Source organism: Pseudophryne corroboree, chromosome 3 (genome assembly GCF_028390025.1).
Source record: "Pseudophryne corroboree isolate aPseCor3 chromosome 3, aPseCor3.hap2, whole genome shotgun sequence".
NCBI lineage: Eukaryota > Metazoa > Chordata > Amphibia > Anura > Myobatrachidae > Pseudophryne > Pseudophryne corroboree.
The window spans coordinates 678,912,425-678,932,082 of NC_086446.1; the positions used below are offsets into that span (position 1 = coordinate 678,912,425).

General features: G+C 51.1%; 1 long non-coding RNA gene across 3 annotated transcripts in view; it reads right to left on the minus strand.

Annotated features, from left to right (window-relative positions):
• Positions 1–19,658, minus strand: part of LOC135058164 (uncharacterized) — a 106,432-nt gene that overhangs the window by 40,207 nt on the left and 46,567 nt on the right. The window contains exon 1 of one of the 3 annotated variants that reach the window (XR_010244649.1): positions 11,724–11,849. The exons of the other annotated variants lie outside the window; for them this stretch is intronic. This is a non-coding gene — a long non-coding RNA (uncharacterized LOC135058164). Of the gene's footprint in view, positions 1–11,723; positions 11,850–19,658 lie in introns of those variants that run through there. 3 annotated transcript variants of the gene reach the window in all.

Below are 19,658 nucleotides of genomic sequence, written 5' to 3' on the forward strand. Positions count from 1 at the left end.
CCCCCCATCGCTCCTGAGTCCGCTTGTACAGCCCCAGCGTCATGCTGAGGGCTTTGCAGAACCCTGGGAGGGCTTCTGTTCCTGGGCAGGGGCTGCTTGCTGCCCTCTCTTACCCCTTCCTCTGCCCCGGGGCAGATATGACTGTCCTTTTGCCCTCTTGTTCTTATAGGACCGAAAGGACTGCGGCTGAAAAGACGGTGTCTTTTTCTGTTGGGAGGGGGTCTGAGGTAAAAAGGTGGATTTTCCGGCAGTTGCCGTGGCCACCAGATCCGATAGACCTACGCCAAATAATTCTTCCCCTTTATACGGCAATACTTCCATATGTCGTTTGGAATCCGCATCACCTGACCACTGTCGCGTCCATAAACTTCTTCTGGCAGATATGGACATCGCACTTACTCTCGATGCCAGAGTGCAAATATCCCTCTGAGCATCTCGCATATAAAGAAAAGCATCCTTTAATTGCTCTATAGTCAATAAAATACTGTCCCTATCCAGGGTATCAATATTTTCAGTCAGGGAATCCGACCAGACCACCCCAGCACTGCACATCCAGGCTGAGGCGATGGCTGGTCGCAGTATAACACCAGTATGTGTGTATATACTCTTTAGGGTAGTTTCCAGCCTCCTATCAGCTGGATCCTTGAGGGCGGCCGTATCAGGAGACGGTAACGCCACTTGTTTTGATAAGCGTGTGAGCGCCTTATCCACCCTAGGGGGTGTTTCCCAGCGCGCCCTAACCTCTGGCGGGAAAGGGTATAATGCCAATAACTTTTTTGAAATTAGCACTTTTCTATCTGGGTTAACCCACGCTTCATCACATACATCATTCAATTCCTCTGATTCAGGAAAAACTACAGGTAGTTTTTTCACCCCCCACATAATACCCCTTTTTGTGGTACTTGCAGTATCAGAGATATGCAAAGCCTCCTTCATTGCCGTGATCATATAACGTGTGGCTCTACTTGAAAATACGTTTGTTTCTTCACCGTCGACACTAGATTCAGTGTCCGTGTCTGGGTCTGTGTCGACCGACTGAGGTAAAGGGCGTTTTACAGCCCCTGACGGTGTCTGAGACGCCTGGGCAGGTACCAACTGGTTTTCCGGCCGTCTCATGTCGTCAACTGATTTTTGTAATGTGCTGACATTATCACGTAATTCCATAAACAAAGCCATCCATTCCGGTGTCGACTCCCTGGGGGGTGACATCACCATTTCCGGCAATTGCTCTGCCTCCACACCAACATCGTCCTCATACATGTCGACACACACGTACCGACACACAGCAGACACACAGGGAATGCTCTTATCGAAGACAGGACCCCACTAGCCCTTTGGGGAGACAGAGGGAGAGTTTGCCAGCACACACCCAAGCGCTCTAATATATATGGGAACAACCTTATATAAGTGTTGTATCCTTATAGCAGCTTAAATATATAAAATATCGCCATAAAAAGTGCCCTCTCTGTTTTACCCTGTTTCTGTAGTGCAGTGCAGGGGAGAGTCCTGGGAGCCTTCCTCACAGCGGAGCTGAGCAGGAAAATGGCGCTGTGTGCTGAGGAGAATAAGCCCCGCCCCCTATTCCGGCGGGCTTTTCTCCCGTAGTTTGTAATATCTGGCAGGGGTTAAATACATCCATATAGCCTCAAGGGCTATATGTGATGTATTTTTTAGCCATAAAAGGTATGGAGAAAGAATTGACTGCATAGGAGAGGAATGGGTTAAACATCCTGTGAGGGGTGGACCTAGCTGTGAGGTAGTACAGCCTTAGGAAAAGGGGGAGGGTTAGGGTATATAGACACTGTAGTGGCCATTTTGAGCCTCTTGGCTGTTCAAATTTCCTTGGGGTAAGTCCTGCATAGCAGTTTGTTCCCCCCTGTTTTTGAATTTTAGTGCACTGTTGAGCCATGACCTCCAGCCGCCCACGCCGATCTGCGGGCGCCCCAGCTCGTTACCAGGCCAGCGAGGCTGAACCCGGGGCCGGGACGTCCGGCGCGGGGGAGGCCGTGTCTGTGCTGGAGGCTGCTGCAGAGCCTTTGGGTGCAGGGCGCCGGACGCGCTCATCCGGCGACCCTGCGGTCGCGAGTGGGGCTGCTGGCGGCCGCGGTGTGCGGCGCGTGGCGGCCCCGAGGTCAGGCATGCTGGATAGACAAGCGCCCGGCGGGGGGGACCAGCGGTCCTCACCTCCGGGGGCAGTTGGGAGCGCCGGGACGGTGGTAGCCCGCGGGCGCGCGCTGGCGCGCCTCGCGGGACGCCGCACGGCACCCGTCGAACTTTCTCCCAACCAGTTCCCCCTGCCAGGGCCGCTCTCTAGGCCCACACGGCGGGGGAGAACTGTGCGAGCAACAGAGGTGACGGCGATCCGGCCTGGGCCCGTTGGGGCGCCCAGCGCGGGATCGGTGGGTGGAAGTGCAGAACAGCAGGATGCATTGTCAGTGGGGGACGCCAGGGCGGGAGGCGGTAGGGCGCGCGCCCGACGGGCGCGCGCACCAACGCGCGGCTCCGGCGGCGTCGCTCGCGCCCGGGTGCGCGCAGCGACGCTGCATCGTTCAGTGTCCCCTCAGCCCTCCTCGCTGCGGGTTAATACCGGCGGGGCGGGGAGGGCTCAGGGCCCTGGTGGTGATCAACCAGGTTTGATGGGCTTGTCCGCCAACAGTGCGGAAGGGTTACACAGCACTGCACCACGGCCTTCGCATGCAGCACGTAGCAGGGCCTCCCGGGCGGGACGGGGCGGCTCATCCGTCACTTCCGGGGTCCCTAGTCGGGCGGGCACGGCAGGTAGGGGGGGGTTTAGGTCCGGGGTGGGTTACCCGGTCAATATGGACCTTTCCCCTCAGGGCCGACCTATTTGTGGTCCTGATGGGTCTTGGCTTCCCGTGCCCATCAGCGGGTCCACACGGCGCGTTCCGCCTGCTCGGCAACCAGCAGGGAACGCTCCGTCGCCAAGGGGTGCAGATTTGAATCAGGACGCGTTCACTACGGCCCTCGCCACGGTGGTGGCTGCTTTGGGTCCGCTCTCAGCGGCCCCAGAACGCGAGGTCGGGTCAAGAGGGTTTCCTAGCGGATCGGGCTTGGGCGCGGGCTCTGCCGCGCAGAGGGTGGCGCGTACGTGCCGTGAGCTTGGTGCGGCCGCGGCTCAGCTGCAGCGGCAGCCACGGCGGGGTGAGACGGTGCGTTCATCCAGCACGCCATCTCCTGGTAGGGCTAGGCCCTCGCCACGGGGTGTCTTTGGGTCCTCTTCCCTCTTTTTGCCCGCAGTTGATCAGAATGATACGGAAGAAACGGAATCGGAGGTTGAGGACGTTTCATACATCGCCCCGGATGAATCTGGATCCGATCATTCTACGGCTTCAGGTGAGGCGGAGCAGTCTGTGTCGGTCGCGAGTACTCCCTCGAGTTCTCGCAGCTCGTCCCCTTCGTCCTCTTCTTCCTCTTCTTCCTCCTCCTCCCTTTCCTCGGCGGTGTCCGACATAAGTAGCACGGCTAAGGCAAGGAAACGGGCGATTAAGTACGCCAAAAAGGCGGCCGGGAGGCAGGAAAGGCACAAGAGGCGAAGGCGGATTAGCAAAGAATCTCGCAAGGCTAGGAAGCGACGCGACTTGCCAGGTGTGGTTCGCTGCGAGTATACAGCGGTCATGCGAGGGCTCAGGGATAGCTGCAGCAAAAGCATTCGTAAAGGGGACTTCGTAGATATCTTCGTCTTGACGAAGAGCGCGAAGAAGGAGTTCAAGGCAGCTACCGCTAAGAAGGGCATAGGGGCCGAGGCATTTCGCACGTTCGATAACTGGCTGGCAGGGTTCTGGGTTTTCGCGGCTTGTTACCTTGAGGACAGGCCAGACGAGCACATGAACATCATCCGGTACCTGCACCTCGTGCATGATATGCAGCGCACGTCGGCGGGTGACGAATGGCTTAGGTATGACGAGGAGTTCAGAGAAAAACAGGATGGGTTGTACGTTATGGACTTCGGGTTCAAAGACGTGGAGGTCTGGCTTAGGGTCACCAGGGCCTCACAACAGGCCACGGAGCCCCGGAGCGCTGGGGCGGACGGACACCGGGTCGGTCCGTCCGCCCAAGCGCTCGGCGGGGTCGGAGGGTCGGCCAAGCCAGTTAGGTCGGCCGTCCGGACTGGTAAACAGGCAGGAACTAAGGGGTTATGCTTCGCGTTTAACAACGCGGCATGTACCTACGGCAAGCAGTGTCGGTTCCGCCACGCTTGCATGCATTGCGGGGGTTCCCACCCGGCCTCCTCCTGTTTCAAGAATACTCGGCAGGGTCCCCGCGCTAAACAACCCTACGCTAGAGGAGCACCCGGCGGGAGTGCTCCGCAGGGCACCAACGCCAATTAGGCTAGAAGCTATGCGAAAATGGCTGAATTGGTATCCGAATAAGGAGGATGCCAGGTTTTTGTTCGAAGGTTTTAGTTTTGGTTTCCGCTTGCCTGTTGCAAGCGAGGTTACAGTTAGGGCGCAGAGGAACCTTCAGTCGGCTAGGTCCTTGCCTTTAGAGTTGCGGGAAAAAGTCGATAAGGAGGTCAAGCTGGGCAGGATGGGGGGGGCCTTTTGCTGCACCCCCCGTGGCTGACCTCGTCATCTCCCCGGTGGGGGTGGTGCCCAAGAAGACACCTGGGGCCTTCCGTCTGATACAGCACCTTTCCTACCCACCGGGGGCCTCGGTAAACGACGCTATACCTCAGGGCCATTGCTCGGTGGTATATCAATCGTTTGACGAGGCGCTCAATTTGGTCCGCAGCTACGGAAATGGGGCCCTCATGGCAAAGATTGACGTCGAATCCGCTTTCAGGTTGCTACCCCTCCATCCGGACTCATTTCGTTTTATGGGTTTCCGGATTGGATCGGAATATTTCATCGACAAATGTTTGCCGATGGGATGTTCCGTTTCATGCTCGTATTTTGAACGCTTTAGCACCTTCCTACATTGGTGCGTGGAGTCTTCGTCGGGTGGGCACGGAGTTGCCCATTACCTCGATGATTTCCTTTGTACGGGTCCGGCAGGTTCGCCGCGGTGCGGCAACCTGCTTTTCAGTATACGAGCTTTGTTTTGTCACTTCGGCGTGCCAGTTGCCGAAGACAAAACGGAGGGGCTGATCTCTTGCCTGTCATTTCTGGGTATCGAGATCGACACAGTGGCGGGCGAGTGTCGCCTGCCTTTGGACAAAGTGGCTAAGCTTCGCGAGGTCATTGGACAGTTCCTGGGCTCGCGGAAGGTTAAGCTGCGACAGGCGCAATCCTTGCTGGGCATGTTTAACTTTGCTTGTCGGGTCATCCCGATGGGCAGGGTTTTCTGCCGGAAGCTGGAAAGAGCAACCGCGGGATGTGCCAGGCCGCACCACTTTGTAAGGTTGCCAGCCGAGATAAAAAGAGATCTGGCAGTGTGGGCCTCGTTCCTGGAAGATTTTAACGGGGTTCGAATATGGCAAACACCAACGACAGATAGCGCCAGATTGCAGCTTTTCACCGACGCGGCGGGAGCATCCGGTTTTGGGTGCTATCTTGAGGGATCTTGGTGCGCGGCAGCGTGGCCAGCGGAATGGCATCAGGCTGGTCTCACTAGGGACCTTCTGCTCCTGGAGCTTTTTCCCATCATGGTTGCGCTGGAAATTTGGGGCGACCGGCTAGCACATCGCAGCATCCTGTTCAGATGCGACAATCTGGGCGTGGTGCACGCGATTAACAACCAGAGGGCTAAGTCGCTGGTTGTGCTGCGGGTCCTAGGGCAGTTGCTGCTTACTTGTCTGCGCAGGAATGTGTGGTTCCGCGCTCAGCACGTGCCGGGTCTGGAGAACGGGGTCGCTGATGCGCTATCGCGAGGACATTGGGATAGGTTTCACTTGTTGGCTCCAGAGGCCGACCAACGGGGTTTTTATTGTCCCGGTTATGTCCGGCAGGTCATCGAGCCGGAATGGAAGGTCTAGCGCTGCGATCGGTCGCGCCATCCACGCTTAAGGCTTACGAACAGGCCTGGAGCGAATGGGAAGAATTTGCTAGAGGACGGAAGCAACGAGGTAAGAGGGGGCATCGGATGATGCTTTCTTTTATTTGGCAGCTTTATGTTTCGGGTAGGTCTAGAGCGGTGGTGTCCCGGTACTTGGCTGGCATTGCGTTTTTCTCCAGAATTAAGGGCGTTCCCGACCTGACGAAAAGCGGGATTCTGCTTAAGGCTATGAAAGGATGGGCACGAGTTGCACCTACATCACCTGACAGGAGGCGGCCCATTGATGCAGCTTTGCTGCCTGACATCATTGGGTCGGTAGGGGACATAGCATCGTCTATGTTCGAATCGCTGCTTTTTAGATTGGCTTTTTCTATGGCCTACCACGGTGCCTTTAGGATTTCGGAATTGGTAGCGCCTTCTAAGCAGACGGATTCGCGCATGCTGGTGGGTGACGTAGTGGTGAGTGGGGGGTCCCTGCTGTGCAGATTGCGACGCTCTAAGACGGACCAGGTGGGGAAGGGCCGATGGGTCACCCTGGTTCCGGCACTGGAGGAGAGCATATGCCCAGTACGGTTGGCGGTACAATATGAGGCAGTAAGGCCCGACTGTCGGGGGTCGTGGCTGCTGCACTATGATGGGCTGCCAGTGACAAAGTTCCAATTTCGGTGGATGATGGGTCGCTGTCTGACGAGCTTGGGCCTTTCCCCCTCCCACTTCGGTACACACTCCTTCCGCATTGGGGCTGCTACGGCAGCAGCGGCAGCGGGTTTTTCGGGAGCCCAGATCCAGGCGGTGGGACGATGGAAGTCGTCCTGTTATAAGCGATACATTCGCCCCGTCGCCTGAGATTCTTTGCATAAGCGTAGCTGGCAGCGATAAGTTAGAGTAAGTTAAAGTTTTGCTTGGTTTATGCATATGTTATGTTCCCTATATGTTGTTTCGGTTACCCGTTTGTGATCCTACTCAGGGATTAGCCACTTGCCGCTGCGGGCGTGAGCCGGCAGCGGGGGTCTGGAGTTATTTTGCTATTTTTGCCTGACTTGACGGACTGAATTCTAATCATTAATTCGGCTAATCTGTTGCTATCAAAGTCCCTCAGCAGGTTTTTATGCTTTCACCTCCAGCTGAGTTATTTCATGTTCTACCCTCCTTTTTCATACCCCCCCCCCCCCCCTCCCTCCCTCCCCCCCCCCCCTGTTTTTATTTCGTTTTGAATTTTTCTTTTTTTTTTTACCTTTCCCTTAAAGTCTTAATGCTCGGCTTCAAATTCATTAGAACATCGGGTGATCGGCTAGGCCGTGACTGCTGCGACTTAGGAGCTATAATCAAAAAATTTTTTCTTTTTGGCAGATCCTTCAGGTTAACGCAATTTCTATTTCTGGTATAGATTTTAGTAACACATTTTACCCCTTTTCTTCCATTCAGGTTGTTTCGCTGATGGCTTGTCCGTTTGGGTGGTCGGCCACTCTTATGTCTTTTGGGCAGCTAGGTTCTTGGCCTCTGATACGGCTCAGAGGTTCCCTGGAGGTCAGGGAATCAGATGGCTTGGTTGGCGAGGAATGATGTGGACAGATCTATTGAGTAGATTAGTCAGTCAAGCTAGGAAGCATGGTGTTCCCAGGGTGTTGGTTGTCCACTTAGGTGGCAACGACCTGGGGAGGAGGACTTCCTTGAAGCTAAGGTGGGCCATGATACAGGATCTGGCAAAGGTGGCCGCAGCATGGACCAATTGCGTATTGGTTTTTTCCCTGATGGTGCCAAGGTTGAGTTGGCGCGGTGTGGAGGACGGACGCGTTATAGATGAGGCCAGGATAAAGGTGAATGTCGCGGTGGCGAAGTGGGTCTTGGCCCACGGGGGCAAAGTGGTTCGCCACCCTAGGATTCGGTTCCGAGACAAACACCTTTTTCGGCCTGATGGTGTACATCTATCCGATGAGGGGATGATGTTTTTCCTGGAGGATCTGTTCCTAGTGTTGCAGGAGTTAGGGTAGTTTATGGTGGCGGTGCGAGGACTCTGGGAGGGAGTCCTTCGCTTTTGGCGGAAAAGAACGGCAGTTTGTAGTTGTATCGCTTATTTAGGTAGTAAGTTTCAGTTTATTTGGTTTAGGTGCACTCACCTCCATCGACTTAATGGCCGCTCGACCACCCATCCGGGAGGCAGCGGCAGGGCACCCAGGAGCGGTGGGAAGTCACTGTGGGGGTTGTGTTGACACCTATTACCGGTTTTTGATAAGGTGTTGGACGGTTTCGGTCAGTTTACCAATTTAAGTTCACCAATAGTTTTATAGAGCCGTTCTTTTTTCTGCCACCATTTTTGCCGGGAATTCGGCAGCTTAACAAATTTTTCCATTTACAGGTTTGCTATGGTTAGGGTCAAATAAATAGCTAGCAATTTTTCTGCCAAAATCATGTCTCCGTGTCGTTATTTACTGGTTTAGAAGGTAACTAAGGTTTACTTTAATAAAGGGGGTCCACCAAATATCACTAGGATGTTTAGGAGAAAGAATTGACTGCATAGGAGAGGAATGGGTTAAACATCCTGTGAGGGGTTGACCTAGCTGTGAGGTAGTACAGCCTTAGGAAAAGGGGGAGGGTTAGGGTATATAGACACTGTAGTGGCCATTTTGAGCCTCTTGGCTGTTCAAATTTCCTTCCCGCCCTCCCGCCCTATGGGATGTGGTTGTTTTGGTGATGCGGAGTGCATTGGCGTTTTGATTGCTGGCTGGTTTTTCATTCGTTGGCTATTTATAGGCGGAAAAGAACGGCAGTTTGTAGTTGTATCGCTTATTTAGGTAGTAAGTTTCAGTTTATTTGGTTTAGGTGCACTCACCTCCATCGACTTAATGGCCGCTCGACCACCCATCCGGGAGGCAGCGGCAGGGCACCCAGGAGCGGTGGGAAGTCACTGTGGGGGTTGTGTTGACACCTATTACCGGTTTTTGATAAGGTGTTGGACGGTTTCGGTCAGTTTACCAATTTAAGTTCACCAATAGTTTTATAGAGCCGTTCTTTTTTCTGCCACCATTTTTGCCGGGAATTCGGCAGCTTAACAAATTTTTCCATTTACAGGTTTGCTATGGTTAGGGTCAAATAAATAGCTAGCAATTTTTCTGCCAAAATCATGTCTCCGTGTCGTTATTTACTGGTTTAGAAGGTAACTAAGGTTTACTTTAATAAAGGGGGTCCACCAAATATCACTAGGATGTTTATTACATTGCTGCCCAGGGCGCCCCCAGCAGCGCCCTGCACCCTCCGTGACCGTTGGTGAGAAGTGTGTGACAAACAATGGCGCACAGCTGCAGTGCTGTGCGCTACCTTCAAGAAGACTGAAGAGCCTTCTGCCGCCGGTTTCTGGACCTTCAATCTTCAGCATCTGCAAGGGGGGTCGGCGGCGTGGCTCCGGGACGAACCCCAGGGTGAGACCTGTGTTCCGACTCCCTCTGGAGCTAATGGTGTCCAGTAGCCTAAGAAGCCAATCCATCCTGCACGCAGGTGAGTTGAACTTCTCTCCCCTAAGTCCCTCGATGCAGTGAGCCTGTTGCCAGCAGGACTCACTGAAAATAATAAACCTAAAAACTTTTTCTAAGCAGCTCCTTAAGAGAGCCACCTAGATTGCACCCTGCTCGGACGGGCACAAAAACCTAACTGAGGCTTGGAGGAGGGTCATAGGGGGAGGAGCCAGTACACACCACCTGATCCTAAAGCTTTTGTTTTGTGCCCTGTCTCCTGCGGAGCCGCTAATCCCCATGGTCCTGACGGAGTCCCCAGCATCCACTTAGGACGTCAGAGAAAATATGTTAAGATTTGTAAAAAAGAAAAAAAATGTTATGTGCCCGCAAGGGGCTCATTGCGCTCGCCCAGCTGTCTGTATGCCGGCAGTCGAGATTCCGGCGCAGGTATGCTGGCCGCCAGGAGCCCGGCCGCCGGCATACCATACTACACCTCTCGTTGGGAGCTCTTCAGTTTGCCGGCTGTTGGGATCCCGACGCACAGTATACCAGCACCGGAATCCCGACACCCGGCAAACCAACACCATTTCTCCCTCTTGGGGGTCCACGACCCCCCTGGAGGGAGAATAGATAGCGTGGCTTAGCACGCCACTGTGCCCGCAGCGTTGCGAATGCGAGCGCGCAAGGAGCTCAGTTGCGCTTGCCCAGCTGTCGGTATGCCGGCGGTCGGGATTCCGGCGCCGGTGTGCTGGCCGCTGGGAGCCCAGCCGCCAGCATAACATACTACACCCGTCATCGTCTGCAATTAACCTTTCATGTATGAGTGAAGGGATATAGAGTACTATGGCTAACTTGTCGGCTGTAGGACTTTTTGCCCATACGTAAATCCGCCCCCTAATATGGCTGCAGCAACTGTAATCTAAAAACAGTTCTATCAATGAAAGGGTTAGCGCTCTGTGTTTGTAGTCATTGGCCGTAGCCAGGAGCTGAATGGTTCAGTTCCAGGACCTAGATAGACAGGGGAACATACAGAGAACAGTGCACTGTTATGGACTGAATCATTTGCTGAACTAGTCTGACCATAATCTGACACTAGAGCAGGAAATGAGTCACAGTGCTCTGCAGCTGCCTCTTCATTTACATAGAAAGAGCCCAATAAAGGCACGTGTGCCATTTCTAATTAGCCAGGCTATCTTGCACAAATCATTTTTTATTGAGATCTTTCAGGAGATGTGGAAGTCATGGAAGCAGTGTTCTGGAAAAGTCCCTGATTTTCAATACTGACAGACTGCACACTATCACTTCTCTTGTACAGTGTGCACTTATTCTGTGTGAGTATAGAAAGCATAACTGAATTTGCATTAAGATTATGCATACCTCCCAACTGTCCTGATTTTGGTGGGTCAGACCCGTTTTTCACGATCTGTTCCGCCGTCCCACCTACGGGTCGCAGTGTCCCGCGGTGGGGGTGGGGCAGTTGGAGGATCCCCCCCCCCGACACTCGCGTCTATTCCCCGGGAGAGAGGGACAGGGGGCATGGCCAGTAGCTCACGGAGTGCTGTCCAAGCTCCCATAGTGATGAAAACGGGGGCGTGGTTAGCGATCATGGTGCTTGTCACAAGGCCACACCCCCTGGCCAGAGGCCACGTCCCCTAATATCGGCGAAGATGTCCCTAATCAAGGGACAAAGAAGTTGGGAGGTATGGATTATGTCCATTGGTCGGGTCACTTAAGGGGAGATGTACTAAGCAGTGAAGAGTGGAGAAGTGAGCCAGATAACAAGTTTGCCCATGGCAACCAATCAGCTGCTCTGTATAATTTTATAGTATGCATTGGTCGACATGGTCACTAGGTCAACTTGAAGAAGGTCGACATGAAGACGGTCGACATGAGTTTTTCACATTTTTTTGTGGACTACAATTGAGAACCTTGTACACGGTGCACTAATTGGGGTTCCCGGTCATTCTACCAAGTAAACTACACAAACTCCCCCCCCCCCCCACCCGTAAAAAACGTATGTCGACCTTTTTCCATATTGACCTTGTTCATGTTCACCTAGTGACCATGTCGACCTATTTCAGCAGTGAACCTAGTCACTGTCGATCAATAGTAGTCAACCTAATGACTGTCGACCTAGTTATGTCTATGCTATGATCCACACCCGTGTCATTAGCCAATATAGACATTCATTGATCAAAATAGTGGTTATTACACACAGGGGTTGGTTTTTAATCACTTTCTATTTTCTAGCACTGTCTATTTTGTTTTTCATATTTTTCCTTGTATAATAAATAGTAAAAAAAGGTTATTATGTTTTACCTGGACATAATAGGTTCTGTTTGCACTGCCAGGGGAACTTTGTGTTTCTTATCGGTCTTCTTGAACGTTCACAAATATGCCAGATGAGCCTAATGATTACCATAGTATCATTACTGTGGATGAAGATAGTTTTCAGGCTTTACATGCTGCAAGATGGGGCCGGTTGCCCAAAATGGAAAAATATCCAGCTACATGACAATATCATTATTATATATACTGCAATTTACTAGTATTTCAGTGGCTACATTTTCTCCATAACTACAAAACTGAGCGATATATAGACACAGGCCTGATTCATGTTTGTAAATAAAGTAAAAAAGCAAGCAACGGGGCAAAACCATGTTACACTGCAGGTGGGGCAGATGTAACATGTGCAGAGAGATTAATGTTAGGTACACACTGAGCAATATGTTGTCCCATCCGGCAGATTGGACCAACATATTACTCAGAACAGTGCATATTGGGCAGTTTGTATGCACTATATGTGGGTGCCCGCGGTCACTAGCGACATCGTCAGGTTTGATGTGCTGCACATCAAACCTGACGATATTGCTAACGTCCTGTAGTAAGGATGGAACATGTTCGTTCTCAATGTGTACCCAAGTTGCGGTATGTCGGCTTGTAGGGCCAACATATTGGCTGGATACACATCACTAGAGTGTGTAGCCATCCTTAGATTTGGGTGGGGCATGTTCTAGCTGAAATCTAAATGGCAGTGGAAAAATCAAGCTGTCTAACTTTTGTGTGCTACTGTACATGTAAAAGCAACTAGTATTTACCCTGCACAGAAAACATATGTATTTACTCACCATGCACGGCAACATGGTTTGTTCCAGACAAAGTAAGGTGGGTTTTTTTTTTTTGCTTTACTTACAAACCCAAATCAGGTCCATAGTGGAAAACTGACCTAACCATACTTACCAGCACACAAGGCATAGTGGTTTCTGCAATTGACACAGAATTACCCTCCTGTAGAATAGTATACATGCATTAAATATCAATGTAAGTGTTATTGTATTAACTGAATCCTATGAAACTGGATAATCGAGTGACTGATAAAAACAATGTTTAAAAAAACAGGAACAACTCAGAATATGTGTGGTTTTAGGTGTGTTTGCCAAAGGTAAGGCTAGTATATTATAATGTATCTGTCAGGCTCTATGTACTCAATAGAGTGAAATAATCTGTTTTGTGGGAGAAGCAGTTTTCATACAGGAAACAAAAACATTTAGTGGTGAATTCAGTTAACATTCAGTTAAAGGAGAAGAAACATCAGGAGCAAAAAAAAATAAAAAAATAAAAATGATGTTTTTCCGCAATGTTTCCCCTGTATTTTTTTCCCCGCCCAATCCACTTTGGCCACCCAAAAAAATAGGATTTTAATTACCTACCAGTAAATCCTTTTCTCGTAGTCCATAGAGGATGCTGAGATCCACATTAGTACCATGGGGTATAGACGGATCCACTAGGAGCCATTGGCACTTTAAGAGTTTGAGAGTGTGGGCTGGCTCCTCCCTCTATGCCCCTCCTACCAGACTCAGTATAGAAACTGTGCCCGAAGAGACGGACAACTTCGAGAGAAGGATTTTACACAGATAGTGGCGAGATTCACACCAGCTCACACATACAAGGCAAACCAAGCTAACCAGCTTGAAAAGTCAGCAACGGCTAAACAAGATTACTTAACCAAGTAACAAAGAAGTACTTAACGAAGAACTAAGCAGTACTGAACTAAGTAACTACTGCAGAATCATGAAGCGCTGGGCGGGTGCCCAGCATCCTCTACGGACTACGAGAAAAGGATTTACCGGTAGGTAATTAAAATCCTACTTTCTCTTACGTCTTAGAGGATGCTGGGGTCCACATTAGTACCATGGGGATGTACCAAAGCTCCCAGAATGGGAGGGAGAGCGCGGAGGCTCCTGCAGATCTGACTGACCAAACTTCAGGTCCTCAGAGGCCAAAGTATTGAACTTGTAGAACTTTGCAAACGTGTTCGACCCAGACCAAGTAGCCGCTTGGCAAAGCTCTAAAGCTGAGACACCCCGGGCGGCCGCCCAGGAAGAACCCACCTTACGAGTAGAGTGGGCCTTAACAGACGTAGGACACGGCAATCCTGCCGTAGAATACGCATGCTGGATAGTGAACCTGATCCAGCGAGAGATCGTCTGCTTAGAAGCAGGACACCCAAGTTTCTTGGGATCATACAGGACAACAGAGAGTCTGATTTTCTGTGACGAGCAGTCCTCTTCACATAGATTTTCAGAGCCCTTACAACATCCAAGGACTTTGATGAAATTGAGGAGTCAGTAGCAACTGGCACCACAATAGGTTGATTGATATGAAATGCCGACACAACCTTTGGAAGGAACTGCTGACGTGTCCGGAGCTCAGCTCAATCTTCATGGAAGATCAAGTAGGGGCTCTTACAAGACAAAGCCCCCAACTCCGACACACGTCTAGCAGAAGCTAAGACCAACAAAGTGACAGCCTTCCACGTGAGAAACTTGACCTCATCCTCCGGTAGAGGTTCAAACCAATCCGATTGGAGGAACTGTAACACCACGTTAAGATCCCTGGGTGCCGTAGGCGGCACAAAGGGAGGCTGGATGTGCAGAACTCCTTTCAAGAAAGTCTGAACCTCAGGGAGGGAAGCCAATTGTTTCTGGAAGAAAATGGATAGGGATAAAATCTGGACCTTTACGAATCCCAACCTCAGGCCCATATCCACACCTGATTGCAGGAAGAGGAGAAACTGTCCCAGTTGAAACTCCACCATTGAAAATTTCTTGGACTCACACCAAGATACATATTTTTTCCAAATGCGATGGTAATGTTTAGACGTTACTCCTTTCCTAGCCTGTATCAAGGTAGGAATAACCTTGTTCGGAATTCCCTTCTGAGCATTCTGAGCATTTGGCATTCAACCTCCATGCCGTCAAACGTAGCCACGGTAAGTCTTGATAAGCGAACGGCCCCTGCTGCAGCAGGTCCTCCCGAAGAGGAAGAGGCCTCGGCTCTTCTAGCAGTAGATCCAGAAGATCCGCGTACCAAGCCCTTCTTGGCCAGTCTGGAGCAATGAGGATTGCCTGAACTCTTGTTCTCCTTATGAGCTTTAGAATCCTTGGAATTAGTGGAAGTGGAGGAAACACATACACCGACTGGAACACCCACGGAGTTACCAGGGCGTCCACCGCCACTGCTTGTGGGTCTCTTGACCTTAAGCAATACCTCTGAAGTTTTTTGTTGAGGCGGGAGGCCATCATGTCTATTTGAGGAACCCCCCCAAAGGTTTGTCACCTCCGTGAACACCTCTGGATGGAGGCCCCACTCTCCTGGATGGAGATCGTGTCTGCTGAGGAAGTCCGCTTCCCAGTTGTCCACTCCCGGAATGAAAATTGACGACAGTGCTAACGCATGCTTTTCCGCCCAGAGGATGATTCTTGTCACCTCTGACATTGCAGCTCTGCTCTTTGTTCTGCCTTGTCGGTTTATGTAGGCCACCATTGTTACATTGTCCGACTGCACTTGAATGGGTCGATCTCGCAGAAGGTGAGTCGCTTGGAGAAGACCGTTGTATATGACGCTTAGTTCCAGAATGTTTATTGGAAGACAGAATTCCAGACTTGACCACCTTCTTTGGAAGGTTTCCCTTTTTCGGCGACAGACGTATCCTCATGTGCATATGTAGATGAGAACCCGACCACTTGTCTAGGAGATCCAATTGGAAGGATCGAGCATGAAATCTTCCGTATTGTAGAGCCTCGTAGGAGGCAAGCATCTTCCTCAGAAGGCGAATGCACCGATGAACGGAAACCCGGGCTGGCCTCAGGACATCCCGGACCATTGTTTGTATCACCAACGCTTTCTCCTCTGGTAGAAACACCCTCTGCACTTCCGTGTCGAGGATCATCCCCAGGAAACACAATCTCCTTGTCGGCTTCAAATGTGACTTTGGAAGGTTCAGGATCCAACCATGGACCCTGAGCAGATGAGTCGTGAGAGCAATGGACTGCAACAGTTTCTCCCTGGACGACGCCTTTATCAGCAGATCGTCCAGGTATGGAATTATGTTCACTCCCTGCCTGCGGAGGAGAGCCATCATTTCTGCCATCACCTTGGTGAACACCCTGGGTGCCGTGGAGAGCCTGAATGGCAGTGCCTGAAACTGCTAGTGACTTTCTAACAGTGCAAATCTGAGATAAGCCTGATGCGGAGGCCAAATCGGAATGTGGAGATACGCATCCTTGATATCTAGGGATACCAGGAACTCCCCCTCCTCCAGACCTGAGATCACCGCTCCCAGAGACTCCATTTTGAATTTGAACTCCCTTAGATAAGGGTTTAGCGTTTTCAAGTTCAAAATTGGTCTGACCAAACCATCCGGTTTCGGTACCACAAAGAGGCTTGAATAGTAACCCATGCTGTGCATATGAGGTGGAACTGGAACAATGACCTCTGCCTTTTCCAATTTTTGGATAACTTCCTGTAGGACAGTTCTGTCTCACAATAAAGTTGGCAAGCCTGATTTGAAGAATCGGTGAGGTGGGGTTTCTTGAAACTCTAGTCTGTACCCCTGGGACACAATATCCTGTACCCAGGGATCCAGGGATCCAGGCCGGAACGCGTGATTCTCGTCCCCACCAGCCCGTCCTCCAGGCTGTGTGGTCCACCGTCATGCTGAGGATTTTGAGGAACCAGAGGCAGGTTTCTGGTCCTGAGAGCCTGCGGGTGCAAGCTTTTTGGATTTTGCCCGCCCACCTCTAAAGAAGGTGGTAGGAGGCTTGGACTTTTTTGTCTTAGCGGTCCGAAAGGACTGTGATGCAGATGAAGAAAAGGGTTTCTTCGTAGAAGGCGTAGCTGAGGGAAGAAAAGGTGATTTACCCGCGGTTGCCGTGGAAATCCACGCATCCAACGCTTCCCCAAAAAGAGCCTGAGTTGTGTAGGGTAGGTTCTCCACACTTCTCATGGATTCTGCATCTGTAGACCACTGGCGTAGATATCCTTCCTTTCAGCGTACCCAGGTCCTTCATGGATTCCACCATGAACCCCGCAGAATCCTGTATGTTACGTAAAAATAATTCAATGTCACTTCTATCCATTGAATCCAAATCCTCTAGTAACGTGCCTGACCATTTTACTATAGCTTTAGAGATCCATGCGCAGGCAATAGTAGGCCTCAGCGCTACCCCTGAAGCAGTGTATATGGATTTGAGCGTAGTGTCAATCTTACGATCAGCCGGTTCTTTTAACGCGGTAGACCCAGGGACAGGTAAAACTACCTTTTTCGACAGTCTGGAAACAGATGCGTCAACTATGGGTGGGTTTTCCCATTTTTTTCTATCTTCCTCAGGGAAGGGGAAAGCAACCAGAATCCTTTTAGGAATCTGGAATTTTTTTCTCCAGGTTTTGCCATGATTTTTCAAATAAAGCGTTTAATTCTTTAGACGCAGGGAAGGTTAGCGAGGCTTTCTTATTATCTGTGAAGTAAGCCTCCTCAACCTGCTCAGGTGATGTGTCAGTAATATTTAACACATCTCTAATGGCCTCAATCATGAGCTGCACACCCTTTGCAAGGGATGCCACCCCCTCAGCACATCTCCATCACCGTCTGCTGTGTCAGAGTCGGTATCCGTGTCATCTTGCATAATCTGGGCAAGTACACGTTTCTGTGGGTATATGCTAGGTGATTTTGAAGGAATAGGAACAGAACCTGACCAAACTGCCATAGACTTCTTTAAAACCTGAGTATGAGCTACCCTAGTAGAGATCTGAGAGATCATTCCCTTAATAGAGGCTAACCACTCAGGCTCAGCAATAGGAATCTGAGACAATGCATTACATTCCTGTGTACATGGAATGGATTCCGCCTGAGAGGAAATGTCCTCTGCAGCATAAGACACAGAGTCCCTAGACATGACTATGTGAGAAACAAACACCCACACACAGGAAAATGTCAGACACAGTTTCCCCCCAAGTATGCCACAGAGAAACACAGAGATTGGAGCCAACCCACACACAGCGCTTCCCAAGGTAGATATAATACAACTACCTAGCGCTTATTGTGTACCATAATGGACTACACAGTATTTACACAGCCTTCCCCCCTTCTACAACCCCCTGGTACCGCACAGGATAGCTGGAGTTGCTTGGAGGACCAACTCTCCCTGTCAGCGTCACTCTAGAGTATATGCAGCAGGAAAATAGCGCTGAACGCTGCTTGAGGAGAAGCTCTGCCCCCTGAACATGGCGCTGCTTCCCGCTCTCCACTTCTTTATACTGGCCTGAGGAATTGTGCTGGCAGCATTACCGAGGTCCCTGACAACCTTGGTGCCAGTGTAGGGTATAGGCGCTGGCTCAGGGCTCCCCTCACAGCGCGCACTATGTACCGCTGAGCCTCCGGAGCACAGTTAATACTGCGCTCCCATCCTGTTGCCGTCATCTTCACACCGGCTCCCCGCTTGCCAGGGGGGCCGGTGACTCACTTGCCACTGGAATCTTCTGGCTCTGTTAGGGGGTGGTGGCAGTGCTGCGGGAGTGAGCGGTCGCCTGGGGCGCTTAATGATCATCACCCTTCAGAAGCTCAGTGTCCTGTCAGCGGAGATAGTGGCTCAGACCCCGCAGGGCGGAAACTACTCCTCCCCTAAGTCCCACGAAGCAGGGAGGCTGTTGTCTCCCTTGCCTATACTAACTCTTAGAAAAAAATAAAACTAAAGAAGCTCTAGGAGCTCCCCTAGCTGTGACCGGCTCCTCGGGCACATTTTCAAAATGGAGTCTGGTAGGAGGGGCATAGAGGGAGGAGCCAGCCCACACTCTCAAACTCTTAAAGTGCCAATGGCTCCGAGTGGACCCGTCTATAGCCCATGGTACTAGTGTGGACCCCAGCATCCTCTAGGATGCAAGAGAAAAAAAAATGTGTTTTTGTCTGAAACGGTGCTGTTTTGGGGGATTTGTTTCTCCTGCCTGAGGCAGGAGAAACATGGGGGATAATTCAGAGTTGATCGCAGCAGCAAATTTGTTAGCAATTGGGTAAAACCATGGGGGTAATTCCAAGTTGATCGCAGCAGGAAATTTTTTTAGCAGTTGGGCAAAACCATGTGCACTGCAGGGGGGGCAGATATAACATTTGCAGAGAGAGTTAGATTTGGGTGGGTTATTTTGTTTCTGTGCAGGGTAAATACTGGCTGCTTTATGTTTACACTGCAATTTAGATTGCAGATTGAACTCACCACACCCAAATCTATCTCTGTCTGCACATGTTATATCGGGTTCACTACGGCTGGCCGGCGGTCGGGCTCCTGGCAACCAGCATACCGGCGCCGGGAGCCCGACCGCCGGCTTACAGACAGTGTGGCGAGCGCAAATGAGCCCCTTGCTCGCTGCGCTCGCCACGCTGCTGGCACGGTGGCGCGCTACACGCGCCACACTATTTTATTCTCCCTCTATGGGGGTCGTGGACCCCCACAAGGGAAAATAAGTGTCGGTATGCCGGCTGTCGGGCTCCCGGCGCCGGTATACTGAGCGCCGGGAGCCCGACCGCCGGTATACAGAAGACCACCCGTTATATCTGCCTCCTCTGCAGTGCACATGGTTTTGCCCAATTGCTAACAAAGTTCCTGCTGCGATCAACTCAGAATTACCCCCCATGTGCACTGCAGGTGTGGCAGATATAACATGTGCAGAGAGAGTTAGATTTGGGTGGGGTATTTTGTTTCTGTGCAGGGTAAATACTCGCTGCTTTATTTTTACAGTGCAATTTAGATTTCAGTTTGAACACACCCCACCCAAATCTAACTCTCTCTGCATATGTTATATCTGCCCCCTGAATAGGAGAAAACTGAATAGCTTCGGGTGCGACCCGACTGATCGCGGGTAATTGAATTCCCCCCTTAATATGAACAAGAGTTTCAACCATATTTAAAAGGATTTTGCCAA